Here is a 16,163-nt window from a genome sequence, read left to right as displayed (position 1 = left end):
ACCGTGATTATGGAAGACAATTTTACTCGGCTATGAGTGATCGCCAAAGAAGAAGACCCACCATGGCCAAGCAGGTTCCCCTATCCCCACCCTTCAATCTGGCTGACTGTTTGATGCGTCATCACCATACAGGTGCATCAAGGCATTCACTACAGCAGTCCATTGTGTTTTCCCTGCTGTAGTCAAAACTAAATGTCAGCCAAACAATGCCACTACATCTGAGATCAGAGCTTTTGGAGTTGGTGAAGACAAGAAGCTCCCATGGCCAGTCATGAGATATACCCCATCAACCTTACATTTGACAGGTCAACTCCCAGTTTCATACTACTTGAAGGGACATGCAGGTGAGTGCTGTGCAGATCAGGAAGTAGAGGTGTTCAGGATAGGGGGCACTTTTTCAAGGAGGCATTAACCTGAACTTCTGGGCATGTCCATGCCTTCAAGCCAGCATGCTTGGATGATACAAGCATAAATTCATGCTCACAAGCATTTTTTTGTACATTACAGGGGTGATTCTAAGAAGGTGATTTCCCCCACCTACAATCTGAAGTGGTAAAATCGATTATATCACCCAAGAATGCTTCACATATCATGTTGTGATGTGTTTCGTATACAACAGGCCTCTGACATAATTTCTTCTTCACTCCAGAGACTGGCTGTCCACAACCTAAATTCATGAGCAGCCTGTATTTTACCATTTAAATTATTCATGCATTAGTTCATTTACCAGTGGTGGCATTAAAAAGAAAGAAAGAAAGAACTTTAACAACCTCTAGATACTTTACTTGTGGTCTATGCATTTGGGAATATACCACCACAACTGGCTTCATTATCTATGCTACTTCACTGAAAAGAAAATGGGAATTAAAAGGTAATAGCCTGACACATTTTTGAGATTTGCCTTCAAAACCACAGCATATTTCATTAGTTCCACTCGTGTTCTTTGGTGCAGTGTTTGGAGGATCTTATAATGAAGTTTTCAGCTCTTGCTTCTGCTAAATATGCTTTAGTGTTAAGCATAATGCTAAACCTGATATGTGAAAATCAAATCAATTCTGCAGCTGAGAACATCAGCAGAAAGGGAAGAGGCATGGAGATTCTTTTAATGGCTAGAAAACACACACAAAAGGGATAATATCTCAGTGACAGAAGTAATGCATTAAAATGAATTTCAGGAGGCATTGATAGCAATATCTATTTGCAACTCTCTCTCTCTCTCTCTCTCTCACACACACACACACAGAGAGAGAGAGAGAGAGAGAGAGAGAGAGAGAGATTGCAGCACAATGAAGTCTGTGTCATGGCCAGCATTAAAACCAACTCCCACGTGCAGCATCAAGCATCACACTTAAGAAATGGGATGGGGGTGTTGGGGGTTGGAGTGGTTGTAGGGTTGATGGTAGCAAAAGCAGGTATTGGGGTGGAGTGGCATTACTACACTACTTTCCCAGCTGGTGGTTTCCTGTTGCTTACTGAGACGAAGAGGTGGCAGCAGCAAGGAAATCAGTGAAGTGCAAATGCACCAGCGGAGCCCCCCAGAGTTCCTGCCATTGTATTTGCACCACACTTCCCAAGTGTGTTTGCACTGCACCAATTTTCAAGCTGAGGTGCTACATGTCCTTGCTGATTAGTAACAAACATTTTATTAATTCCAAATCATTTTGTAATAGTGCTCCACTCAAATGTCCTAAAGGTACATTTCTGGAATTATTTGGAACATCCTAACCAGACATTTCCTTTATGTTCCCTGGAGGTCTCAATAACTAGACACCAAACTATCTGTATCACGTTTACTTCTAATGTCAAAGGTCTTCCAACGGTAATTGGTGGTTAAATCTGTTTCAAGGATATCAGATATCCTTGAAATAATCATGTGGCACACTTCTTTGTGTGCCTCCTCCACAAGAGGTCCAGAGGGTGGCAACATGAGAACAGGCCTTTTCAGCAGTGGCTGCAAGTTTGTGGAATGCTCTGAAACAAGGAAGCTTGAGTGGTACCTTCATTACATACAGTATCTTTAGGCATGAGGCACAAACATTCCTCAGGTCCTAGGCCTTTGGGTAATTAAACAGTCTACGACATTTTAAACTTTGTGTGCACTGGGTTTTTAGTTTGCTACTATGTTATGTATTTTTGTGTTTTTTTCTATTGTAAACTTCCCTGTGATCCTTGAATGATGTGTTATAGAAATTTAATAAATCATAATAATAAGGCCCATGAGGACACCAATGTCAGCTCTGCTCCCAATAATCTCATCTCCACCCACATGGCCCCTGACCTTATGGTGTTGAGAAGGAGGGTCTAAGCCAGCCTTTCTCAACCTGTGGGTCCCCAGATGTTGTTAAACTGCAACTCCCATCACCCCTAGCTAGCAAGGCCAGAGCTCAGGGATGATGGGAGTTGTAGTCCAACAACATCTGGGGACCCACAGGTTGAGAACCATTGTAAGCACATTCTAAGGAGGCTTCTGATAGTTTTCAGCTGAACATGCTTAGCATCCCATTTGAGATATTCCCGTTCTACATAGGAAGGTAGGGCAGCCAGAGTTGGCATGTGCAGGGAAATTGGGGGTCAGGGTAGTACACATGGAGGCATGGACTCCATGGCCCCTAGTCATTCTGGCATTCTCTGCTTAGCCATATGTCCTGACTAGGACTCATACATTATAATAATCATACAGATAATAGCTTTTTGTATTCCATATGCAGCCGAATTCTTACTTCCTTCAGAATACATTCACCTAACTCTAATACCATCTTATGCTGGAAATTCTAGCAAGTCAAATCTGCTCTCAGGAGAAAAGATCACTTCCCTATCAGACTCTTATATCTGGGGACATCTGTAGACACTGGGATTCTTCCTCGCCCCCCCCCCAAAAAAAGATTCCAAATTTCTGGATCAAAGTTTTCATTGTTTATCACCTGAGAATACTGGAATGCTTGTTTTAAAAAATAAAAACAAACAAACAAGTCAATTATTTGAAATGTTTCCAAACTTGCAGTTCATCAAACTCAGTGTTGCATTTTTGTCTGATTTTATGACAAATCAGCAGGCATGTTGTTGTTTAGTTTGTGGCAAAATATTCACAGGGAGTTTGTAAAGCTATAGGCTCTACATATTCTATATGCGTGGAGGCACTCACTGAATTATAATTATGAATGCATTAGAATATATAGCACCAATAAAGTCTTGGTGACTGGGATTCATTATGTAAATAGAGGAAATGAACTGCTGTGTAAAAATTTGGAAGTGGATTTCTTTATTTTTATATATATATATATATAAAAATCTATATTGTTGGATCACAACACATCAGTGTACAATGTGAAAGTACAAAGCACAATTAAAATATTAACAACAACAACAACATTAATAAAATGATCATTAAGGTGACTGGCTAAACAAAAATAATATTAAACAGCTGGAAAGATCTGTCAGCATAAAAAGATCTGGAAGAGATGCTTGAAAGTTAAAAGTAGAGATACCTTCTAAATCAATGTGATGATGTTTGTGGAATATTGATTGTGATGCCACAAGGCTAATGCTCATGGGAGCAGAATCCTCTTCTTGTTGCAAGAATTATTTGTAATTTATTACTTCAGAAGAAATAAGGAAAAGAGAAGAAGAGACTAAAAGTTTGCTGTTTATACCAATATTGAGAGTAAGTAGTTAGCAATTTGGGGGGGCACATTAAGTCAATTAAAAAGGTTTCCTTTCTTGACACAAGGCACTTATGCATTTAATATCAAGTTATTTCATTTATTAAACTGTTAAGAAAAGCTTTCCACTTCACTGCAAGCTCTGCCTTTGCATCCAGGCACACTCATCTCAAGTAACTCAGGATCTGGTTCATTATTCTACCAGGGCTTTGATTCACAAATGGTTTAAAAGCCTACATTTCAGAATCAATTATCTAATTGGTCTTGCTGTTAGCTTGGATTGATTTGTATTTTGTAACTGAAGGCAAGCAAGCACTTTCTGTGTGTTTCTGATACTTTATTAGGGGTAGGGGGAGATAAATTGCTGTATAAAGCCTGCAGCGGAAAATTCAAGAGAAGAGGGTCTTGTCCAAAATGAAGCATCAGGTTTGACAGAGAGGCTCAAGAATTTACTTGGGTTCAGTGCTCGACTGATTCATTGCCACCACTCTCTCTCACACCCACACCCTGCCCCGAATGCTGAAATGTCATATTAACTTGGATAAAAACAGTTCTGGCATCAGGGAAAAAAATTGTGGTGGGACACAGAAGAGACAAACTATATTTTGAGGTGAGTAAGTTGTGTCACATATATGATCTCTGAAAAAAGAAAGTATATGTTAATGACAGGAGCTCAGTAATGGGAATAGCAAGTGGGGTGGCAAGCTCCTTCTTTGGAGATCGTCTTTTCCCCCTGCCCCCTATGGTGCCACCCATGGATGAATTATTCATTTAACTCATGAGAAGGATCTGCAGCAAAGCTAATCAAATAAGGATACATGCTGGCACTATCAAAATGCAGGAGTTTTGGAGAAAGTGTTTCCTTTTGCTTCCACCTGGGTGAAGCCACCAAAGCTCAAGGAGCCAACCTTGGCAGAGCACATCAGCACCCATCTATTAGAAGTGCAGCAGCAGGAATCATCCATTGGCAACTTAGGGGTTAATCCTGTTAGTGTGAAAGTAAGCTAGCCAAGAATGGGGCTGGTGTAGGTGTTGCTTAGCAACCAAGCAGAGTGGCAGGATGTCTACGGAGGTACTACAGTGCTATGATTGGCTGTGTAATTCTGAGAGTGGAAAAGCTGGGTGTGGCATGCACTCATAGGAAACTGCAGGAGGGGAGATTGTTCTTGTACACAGGTGTTGTTTGTGGGTTTTCCCTTGTCATCTAGTTGCCACTGTGAGAACAGGATGGCAGTTTAGATGGGCCATTGGCCAGATCCAGCAGGGCTTTCTTTTGTTCTTTCAATGCATGAGGAAATAATCCTCCAGTTGAGATAAAAGCTAACTAACTTAGATGGTCCATGAAAAGAAACATTAAGATGACTACATTTCAGAAAACTGTAAAGTACTAATGAAGAGCAGCTAGTATATTTTTTTTGGTTAAAAATAATCTAAATTAAAATGGAAAGCACTTGAAAATTATTGTAGAGTCTCAGGGAAATGTATTAGCAATCAAAATGCAAACCTTCAGAACCTGAATAGTATATGGGGAAAGTATTGCAATCGCTATAATTTTATCTGATGGAAAATGGTAATATATTCCTTGGTACAGAACTAAAGCCTTTTGAAATCCATTCAGGGATAGAATCTTTGTTAAATAATATTAGCTAGTATTAACATAATTAAAATGAACCCTTTGAAATGGTAGGCAGCTCATAAGTTGAGTAGTAACATAATTACTTGAAGATGAGTGACTGATTTGAGACAAGAAATTCTATTTGCTATAAACTACAATTCCCTAGAATTATATGCATATATATAATCAAGGAATACGAAAACTAAGATGAAATATATGTCTCAAATAGATCTCCATTTTTCCCCAAATGTCATAACCACTGTGCAAAAGTTGTATTCTGAGACTTGAATGAACTAACTCGCAATCTGTGACAGACTGAACCTATTAAGCTAGCATGGACTGTGAGCATGTTGGTGTGAAAGTCTTCTTTCTGGAGGGATATCAGAAACCTTTGCATGTCTCCCTGCGTTCTGTACTTGGACCAATGCTTTTCAAGTTGTTTATAAATCATCTGGAGTCAATGGAGTGCAGTGAGGTGGCCAAGTTTTCAAATAACACCAAATTGTTCAGGGTGGTAAAAACAAAACAGGATTGCATGGAGCTCCAAAAAGATTTTGTTAAGTTGTGGGTGAACATATCAGACGACACAGCGATTCTTCAAACAGCTCTTGTTTATTCACAGGCCAGAACAGAACTGAACTGAAGGGTTCAGCCAGCCTGCTTATAAAGAGCTCCACTACAACGCAACAATAACAATTTTCTGTAACTATCCAATCACTGAACGTCACTTTCAATTCCTTATTTGCATAAGTGGACCTGAGTGAAAACTATCTACAGTATCCCCCTGCTGGCCCAGGGTGAGAACTTCAGTACATAACAGATTTCTCCAAGTTCTATGAACTAAGCATACAAATGGAAATGCAGGTTTTAAGTTTAAAGAAAAGGCAAATAGGGTGGAGCATGGTAAAGGTAGATAACATTATGCAGGGTGTGGAGGAAGTGCTAGAATCCAGGCCCATCCAATGCTGTAAGACTGAACAGATGAACAATCAATGGAAATGTCGACCTATTGTGGGGGGAAATGGTGATTCCAATGCTATGGATCATTAGAAAAGGGACTGGAAATGAAACTGCCAATATCATAAAGCTGTTGTACATAATACTGCTAATTTATGGTGCAGCCCCACTTAGAATGTTCTGTGCAGAAGATGGAAACCAAGATGATCAAGAAATGGGAGAGGTTTATGACACTCACACCTCCTTCCCATTGGCATATGGCTGGTAACTACAAAAACAGAATTTTGAACTCATTTGGCCTTTGTTCTGTTCCCACAGGTCTCTTCCTATGTTCTTAGTTCTCTTGGTTAATGCATAACATGTGTGTGTGCGGATGCGCGCGCGCGCGAGCTGTATAGGTTCTGACACTTGTTGTCAGGAATCCATACCACAAAAGCGAATAAAACCATCAGCCACAATGTCCTGTGCAACAGACGTGATACACACTGAATTATGATAAATCTTCTACAAAGCTCCAAACAAAACAGGAGATCTTCATCAAACAACAGTTGCTCACAGCACTCTTGCACTAGCTCAAAGCTAGTAAACCACTCCCTCCAAATCTTTTCTGGTCTACCCAGAGCAAATATTTATTGACGAATTCAAATTAATCAACCAAGGAGTCCTTGTTGTAATCTGACCTGCCAATTTGTATTTGCTGCTCATCAAAGGACAATCAGTGACGTAGGCCAGGCTAACTTCTTTGGCAGGATCTTCTTTAGACTTGGGGTCACAAGTGGGAAGGGAACATGGACCAGGGCCATATTATGAATATACTCTGGCCCCATATTATTTAGGGCTTGATGTCTCAAAGCTACAGAAAATATGAATGACGTTTTTGCTTAATTGTGCAACAGATTGCCTGATCAGCTAGCTCATCCTTTCCCCTCTACTATTACGGATGTGGGTAGAATTGTGGTATATTTGGAGGGAGTCCCCAATTGGCCTTTGAGAATCATCACACTGTCAAATAATTTTTGAGTCTGAACACTTGACTTAGACCAGGAAGTTGAGGGAATTTTAATAACTGGATTGTTAAAAACCTGAGGTGTTATTGTGTTAAGGTACCCTTTAGTCACCTCCCACTGCCTTTAGCTTTGGAGTTGTGGGGTCTTTGAGTGTGCCTTTTAGGTTTGGTACGCACACCTTGCTAAACATTGAGGACAATATGTGTGTATCAGGTTCTCATACCCAAGTTTCACATAGCAAGGAGGGACTATTTAGTTCCAGTCCTTTGCTGCATGGCCACAACTTGTAGCTGTAAACATGCCAAAGATATGGGAGAAATGAGATCCTTTCTTATTATATAAACCCATCTGCCTGAACTCCTATGATTTGGTTAATTAGTTTTGCAGATCTTCTTATTTGTTGCTTTTAATAAATATAGACATTTTATCAATAATTTTGTGTCTTAAGTCTTCCTTATGGATGTTCTGGCAAATGTGCAATTTTTGAAATGGAAGAGAATTTCATGAATATTCATGATGTCCCTATGAAGAACCACAAACATCCAGTTGATATATCTCCTACCCCTTCCCTGAACATACAAGGAGAGAGGGGTGGCAGTGGCTGGCAATAATAGCTTCAAATCAGCTACCTGAGCAGGGTATTCAGTTGCAACATTGAATATCCAGGTTTCACAATGGGAATTGAAGAGCATAGCTGATCATGACAAGTGAAGGAAGAGCTGTGGAGAGGGAATTACCGGTATGAAAACTTGCAGTAATGTATCGTGAGTATTCTTAAAAGGCAAGGCTCAGCCTGTGTTCTTAATTTTTAAAAAACATTAACTTCTAGCTCAACTGGAGTTTTAGGCAAAAGTAAACTTCCACACCCCTCCCCTTTTATCCTAACTTTGTCCCTCACCCACAGAGAAATGCTTGCAGAAGAAGGTGGCATGCATTTTCAGTGTTATCTGCTGGATTACAGGGTCCTCATTCTCTTCCCCTGAGATCCCCTGTGGCAACAAAAACAAAGCATCTTTCTCACTTAAACGGGTGGGGGGAGAGATGATTAAAGCTATCCTAAACACAGTGCCACTTCTTTAGGTCTATTGCTGTAGGCCTTCCTCCTAGTGATAGAATTATGTGAGTGCTTTGGTTGAATAAGTATTTGCCCTTTATCAAATGGACACTTGTGCATTTCTGCACTATGGAGATAGCCAAAAATATATTGGGAAACTCCTCAGTTCTAATGAAGGGTTTTTGTTTTGTATACTGCAATGCTCTGAATTTGCTAGAGGTTTTGAAATGGTTGTGGGCTCATTATTGATGAAGGGGATGAAGGGGAATATTTGGCTGTGTTGCACTGTTCTTTTGTCTTGTCTATAGGAACAAAATTGGTGAGGGGGGAATGCAACTTCTTCTCCTCTCCACAGTTCTGCATTTGGTATGAAATATCAGTTGCACAGTCTCTAGGGCTGTACATTTGTTTTCAAGTGAATGAAGAATTGTCATGAAGGAGGGCCATCCAGTTCCGTTTTCATCTATTCCAACATTAATGCAAGGAGCACTGCATTGTTAACCATGAACACATTTTCCATTGCTCACATGTCTCCATTCATCCTATTCATTCCTCTTAGATTAGGACATCCCTCAGGCCCAGGGCCTGAATGTGGCCTTCCATGCCTCCATATCTTAATTTCGGGAATCTCCCCAAGCCAGACCCCTTGAATGGCTGGAATGTGTCCTCTGAACTAGGACCATATGCTCTTCTAGTGAATTTCCCCAGTCAAGAACAGGACATGTTGGGAAATGGTGTGTGTGCAGCTACTCACACAGAGTCAATTAAGGCTTGGCAGACAGCCAGAAGGTCATGTGAGGGAGTAAGTCTGCTTGGTGATAACAGAGGCATGGAGACAGCTCCCTGATTGGTCAAGCTCTCTCAAGGGAATGATAATTAATGGTCTACTAACTGGAAGTGTTAGTTCAGTGTTTGGAGTTCAGAGGTTCAGAGTTCTGTGTCAGTGTAGGAGTTGTGAGTAGTGTATGAGAGAGCTAGCTAAAGATCCATGTTCTGTTCCTGTAACTAGTCTACTGTATATAATAAACACCTAACTACAAGTTCCTGGTTCCTGCTTCATCTATCCTGTCTGAAGCCAAGTCACCAATTGCTTCCGTGGATTCTGTGTATACTCTGCTAGGTCTGGCTAAGGTCCTGCAACTAGTCAGAAAGTTGTGAAACACCAATAGGTTTTGCCAATACAGTGGTACCTCGGGTTACATACGCTTCAGGTTACATACGCTTCAGGTTACAGACTCTGCTAACCCAGAAATAGTGCTTCAGGTTAAGAAATTTGCTTCAGGATGAGAACAGAAACCATGCTCCGACAGCATGGCAGCAGCAGGAGGCCCCATTAGCTAAAGTGGTGCTTCAGGTTAAGAACAGTTTCAGGTTAAGTACGGACCTCTGGAACGAATTAAGTACTTAACCTGAGGTACCACTGTAGGACATTCTGCTAATTGCCCCCTCTCCAGCACCTCTGTTTTCCCTGAATTCAGCCTCAATATATTGGCCCACATCCAGTCCATTACCACCTTCAGACACTAATTTGAGATTTTTAATTCCTAAACATACCCCACCCCCAGTTTTGGTATTTCAGTAGCCTGTGACCATGGCATGGACTGGTGTAATATTATTATTTTCCCTATCCAATTTGTATTTGTTATGACTTTTGTGTTGTAGGATCATATCCCCATTCAAAAGGTCCATATTCTGGGAGATTCCAATAATATCCATCATCACAGTATTTATGCATGCTTCGTTTTGTTTTTCTGCACACTTGCATATGATCAATTTCACTATGGTTTTCTGTACCACGCAGTAATAGAAGCAATTCCCTATACTGATTTGAATTCACTCAAGGGAGTAAAAAAGAAACAAAGAAATAAAATCACGTTTATTTGAATGATACAGAAGGCTGCTGTGGGTTAAAACAGTGCTTACAACCAGCACAAACAGCTAGTCTTTGTGAAATTTCGTCCTAAATTGAAAAGCATATTCCTGCAGACTTAGTTGTGGAATTTCTGTCTAAATTGCCGGGTAATTTTCTCCACTCTCAGTGAGCTATATAATCAAAGATGGTCAAAACACGGTGCTAGGAAGCATAATGGAAAATGCATTCAGCAGAACTACAGCTCCCTGAGCCTCAAGCTGTTTCACTGGGTCAGGAATTAAAATGACATATTTATAGACTGAGGTTTAGCTGCTTGAAAAGGCAGTGCAAGAGGCCCTCAGTACCCTTTCTCAATAGATGCAGATGGTCTGTGTCAAAATAATTTGCACAAACTGTAATCCACAAAGCAATTATTCCAGGGCACTCATGTTTAAACAGAATTTGCAAGTTGATCTGGTGCTTTTCCATTCACTGGTATCAGAATCGTAACCCATGTTCTGCCTGACACAGGAGTCCTGTTGGGATAGTATGTGGTTGTGTGTTCCTGAGTCTGTAAGTTAGCTAGATGACCTGTTCCCAATGGGATTGGTTTCTGCATGAGAGAACAGTGCAGCTGAGGGTGCTTTCTTTTTTCTTTTTCTTTTTACTCAAAAAGTAAAAGCCAGAACACCCCAAAGGTTGTTGAGCTTTTACAAACCCTAATGTTGTTGAGATTTTTTTACAATTGACTTGTCTAATATCCGCCTTATGGAAATTGCCCCTTTGAAATCCCAGTAATGTCCAGGAAAATCCAGACGTATGGCAGCCCTACCTAGATTCTGCTTCGTTGCAGAAAGCCCAAGTACTTGGCTGTGAGTGCCATTTGACAACTTTGTTCACCAGATATAGTTGGCACTGGATAGAGATAGCCTTGTTATAGTGATCCAAGCTCTGATCACACTGACTTAGATAACTGCAGTGTGCTTTGTGTAAGATTACGCCTGGATAAAATTTAGAAACTCTAGCTAGTACAAAATGTGGTAGCCAAGTTGTTAAGTGGATCAACCAGCTGCAGCTGCTACCCCAGATCTGATGGAGACACGCTTGCTGCTAATGTTTCCAGTCTGAATTGAAGGTGTTGGTGATGACCCAAAGCTTGTTCATATGTTACCCTCAACATAGGTACCAATTGTCCCGACACATGCAAAAGTGTTTGTGTGAAATAGTGAAGACTTGTTGTTTTCTACTGCTCAACTAATGTTTACAGAGACTGACCACTCGATGAATTTAATGTGTGAACAGTCTTGAATGATTTGGAACCTGAATACTTGTATCTAGAATATTGCATTGTATACAAACGTTTTCAGGTTCAATACCTGGTATATCCAGGAGAGTATGGGGAAGACTGCTGCTAGAAACTCTCAAGAAACTCTGCCACTCATGATTAATAACACTAAGCTGGATGGACTGATGGTCTGACAAAATGTAAGATAGTTTCCTGTGTTCCTGTGGGGAAAACAAATTCCACATTTTGAGGACTTTGAATGGCATTGCATTAGTGCAAATTGAATGATCAGTTTCAGAGTCCTTCAGAAACAGAAACATTGACTGTGCTTGTATAGATTTCATCTTTAAGTTTTGAAAGCTGCGTATCTTTTCTGTATTCCACCCCCAAATTTGTATATCATATTTAATTAATTTTTTTCTAGTTTTCTTTGCTGTGAAGTGGGGGGATGGAATGCAAAACCCAGTGGAACTCAGGATACAGATGAAAAAAGAGAATCTGATTAATCATAGTGAAAGGAATCATTTCAAGCTTTGCTTACAGGTAGAACTCTAGGAAAAGAGGATAGCAGAGCATTAGAGGTGGCAGAACATCAGCTCCTTTGATGCAAACATGAAGAAGAAATTCCCCAGCAACATGGGTTAAAAATAGCCAGCTTTAATTACACCCAAAAAATATTTGTCATTAATAGATATATTTACATACAAATTTCATTGCTGCTAATTGGAGTGGGGCTATTTTAGAAGCTACATGTTTTGACATTTAAAAGGTTGGTGCTGTTTAGAATACCTCTTTTTTATAATTGCAAGAAGCTGTTTCAGATTGTGCAGTCGTGTTGATTAATGAACACCTGGGGGATGGTGGAGGAGATCATGACACATTCCTATAGTCTGCGCCTGATTGCTTAATTAAAGATGAGCTTGACAGGAAACCTGGGCTCCATGCCTAAAGGATCCAAGATCACAGAATGAAGGTATACTTGCCTGTTCTAAATTTCCATTCATTATTTAAAGAGCATGTTTCTCACCCTCAGCCAGGGAGATCCATGTCAAAGCCACCACTACATCCAGAGCCATGTTGGCTTCCTACAGCCAAAGAGGAAGCTGGTGTGCCTGTGTACATCTTTTTTTTTTCATTTTATTTTCTTCTGTGCCCCTCTCCACCCCCAAAATCCCTCCTCTCATTGACTGTAATGGCAGGGCATGAAATATGTCAGCTCAGAGGCTGGTGCTTTTCTGGGGCTTCTTTGTCAGCAGACTTGGGATCCTACAGATACACAGGTTCCCCTGAGACCCCGCCCCCACTACTCAGAACACCAGTAGCAGGTCAGCAACAATGGTAGAGGATTATAATTTCAGGAAAGTCTTTAAAGGGAATTCTACATTTCATTGTAGGATTAATCTCATGTCCCACCACCACTTGTTGGCCTTTAGATGCCAGGCTAAAATTCAGTGCAAAGTATTATAGGTAGGATCCTATGAAAATTAAGCCATTTTCAACCCTGTTTATTTCAGTGAAAGAGATTACATAGGTATTTCAGTCCCTTATTAACATAAAAGAGAATCAAATGTGCCCAGTGGATTGTATGGCACATCTTTTATCAATATTTACACCTTTAATGTCATAATTCTATGGAATCAATAGAAATTTTCCACTGCCTTCTATAAAGCCATGGCAACTGAACCCAAAGAAACCAATTTGTTTATTCTTCCAGTGAGCACTGCTACTGCTTAATAATAATATTTTTTTGCAGTGTTACCTTTTAACAATGTGAAGTTATAAGGTTTTTCAATGTCTAATTTAATTGCACCAATAGCCATTTATTAAATTAAACAACTGGTTCTTATTGTAAGAAATGCAGGTTCAGGTGACTTACTAGATAGTAAATATGTGAACATGGATCCAGGTAGTAATAGTATAATCATTTGCTAATTGCTCTATGACTACATTTACCTTTGGCTGTCAAAATGAAAACGGTATCCTAATTAAATCTCAAATAATTGTGTTCTTTTATCATGATAGCTTGTGCTCAACTGCATGGAAAATCAAGGCAAGTTAATTGCTTCCAAGTGTAAACCAGCTGACTCTGGTCACTATAGGAAGAACTGGTGAAAGAGAGATAAAAACAAGACTCACCACCCATTGGAAGAAGTTATATTTAAGGCTGAGCCAAAATACTATGCAGACTACTTGGGTTTTGCAATCTCTCTCCCTAGAAAATGTGGGGTTTGAAATCACTCTCCCCCAAAGCCATTTTTCCCCAGTTTCATTTATTCTGTGGCTGATCACTGCCATGATGAACTGTGCAAATTTTGTGTGCAAGGGCCATAGCTCAATAGTAGATTATTCATTTTTTGTACAGAATATTCCAAGCTGAATCTTCGGGTAGTGTTGGGAATGTCTCTGACTACCAGTCAGTGTACAGTACAGACAACATTTAACCAGATAGACCAGTGGTCTGACTCTATGTGAGGCAGCTTCCTATGCAAGAATGGGGAATTACCCAGGTGCATATGCAATTTGGGGACACTCCTATTTTTCAGTACTATGCCCTACACCACAACATAAGGAGACAGAGAAGTGTTTTCACCTTGCCAAGCAATTGTTGATTCTCTGGCAGCACAACACTGGAATATCAAAATGGCAACAATCATGGTAGCTCTGAACACACACAGAGGGGAAATAATTTTGAAAGTAAATGGCAGAAGGGGGGTTGCCAAACCAAAATACCATACCCCATTTTTTTAAGAAGCACAAAATTCAAGTGGGAGTGAGCTTCAGGGTAGGGTTGGGGGGACAAAAGCAGGAGGAAAGTGGGAGTGATTTAACTGCCTTTTTCTATGCCTGAGCTCCTCATTTTTAAGATCACAGCTTTTAGCTCAACACTAGTACAAAAAGTACATTGTGAAAAATGGGGTGCAGCCTCTCAGCAAGCAAGCAAGGCTGCAAATTCTGAAGATTAGCTTTGGCTCAGGTCTATATTTGCAATTGCCAGATACTTCCAATCAACTTTGGGTGCTCTCTCAGCCCATGGGCAATGTTATGATAGGAACTGAATGAACATCCATCATTGGCTCATGTTGCTGATAATGTTTTGAATTTCCCCACCAGTCTCATTTAGAAGCCCATCATAATGTTTCCTACGTAACGGAAATGGATGTGAACCTAATGGTATAAAAGGCAGGACCCCGGGGAAGCACTAAGTGTGCAGTAAAGCTTTTCTACCTGGAGCTTGCAACTGCTTTCTCCATTCCAAGGGGCTATCCCTAAAGATATATACGTTTCCCCTCTGAGATGCACTGGCACTCAAACTCTTATTTTTACATTTTCTTTCCTCTTCAGTTTCAAGACTAATGGATGTTTGCATTCCAGATCCCAGCTGGGAATACCTGATAGTGTGTGCAACTGCTAATGCTCAGCCCTTGGAAATGCTGAGCTCTGACATGCTCACATGTGGAAATTGAACTTTTTCTGATGTTCTTGTTTCTTTCTGCTATAAGAATTAAGTTCTATTGATTCAGATTTCTCTAAGTTCATCGTATTTCCTATATTAATTTCAGTTTGCCATATTTCCACATGTTTTCTTTCTTTCTTTCTTTCTTTCTTTCTTTCTTTCTTTCTTTCTTTCTTTCTTTCTTTCTTATATATATCAGCATTCATTGTGCACTCGTCCTAATGTATTTAGTTTTGCATGTAATTCTGCTGAATACATCTGGGACAGGGGAGATAAACAACAGGATAAATAGTGAAAAGTGAAGGGTTTTTTAAATTTCTCATTGGAATAAAGAATGCAATATGCAGTCAGTCCATATATATTATTAAGGAAGATTCAGACAGAAAAATTGAGATTTCTTTCAAAGTGTGAAATCCATTTGATCTAATTGATTTGACTGTGACTCATTAATCTTTAATTATATTAGCAAATTGATAGATTATGTTTAATTGCAGATAAATATTTATGTATTATATATACATTACACACACACACACACACACACACACACACAATCTATCAATTTGCTACATGATATTACCTGAAATGTATAATTATTGAGAGATAATTTTATAAATGTAACTTTAAAAATTCAAAAGAATAATATTGCATTTTTTCTGTGTTATTTTAAACGAATATATGCATTTAATGCAACCTTTTCCCCAAATACAGGAATTTTTGTAAATGTAAAAATGAATAATAAAATTCAGAAAAATGAGATTTTCTAAGGATAGCTGTACTTCAGTATGTTAGTAGTTTCAGAAAGTGCAAATTTGGTATGTCCGCATTAAAATCTGAAAGAAGCAGAATTCTGTCCCCTGTATCCCTAGAGATAGTGAGCTTGCCACCACTATTGCTTACATGGTCTTTATTGCTAACAGATGAGAAAGAAACACTGAGATATGGTTGCTACTGTAGCCCTACTCTTTTTCTTCACGTGATTAAAATAATGGGAAAAGTGGGGGTTTGCAGCAGAGATCACTTTCTAGCTTGGTAGGTTCTTTGTGCATTTGGTGGTCTGGTTTTCCAGGATTCTACAGTCACAACCACACCATACATATAAAGCATATTTGTACCACTTTAACAGTCAGGGCTTCTCCCACTGAATGCTTGGAACTATTGTTTACTACAATTCCCAGTATTCTTTGCAGGGAGGGACCATGACTGCTAAAGTAGTATAAGAGTACTTTAAATGTATGTTGTGGGTGTGACCTAAATCATGTGGAGAGCCTACATGGGTA

The sequence above is a fragment of the Podarcis melisellensis genome (assembly GCF_964234715.1).
Source record: "Podarcis melisellensis genome assembly, chromosome: 8".
NCBI classification, from domain to species: domain Eukaryota; kingdom Metazoa; phylum Chordata; class Lepidosauria; order Squamata; family Lacertidae; genus Podarcis; species Podarcis melisellensis.
The sequence above is the reverse complement of the archived record's forward strand: the minus strand, read 5'-3'. Positions refer to the sequence as shown.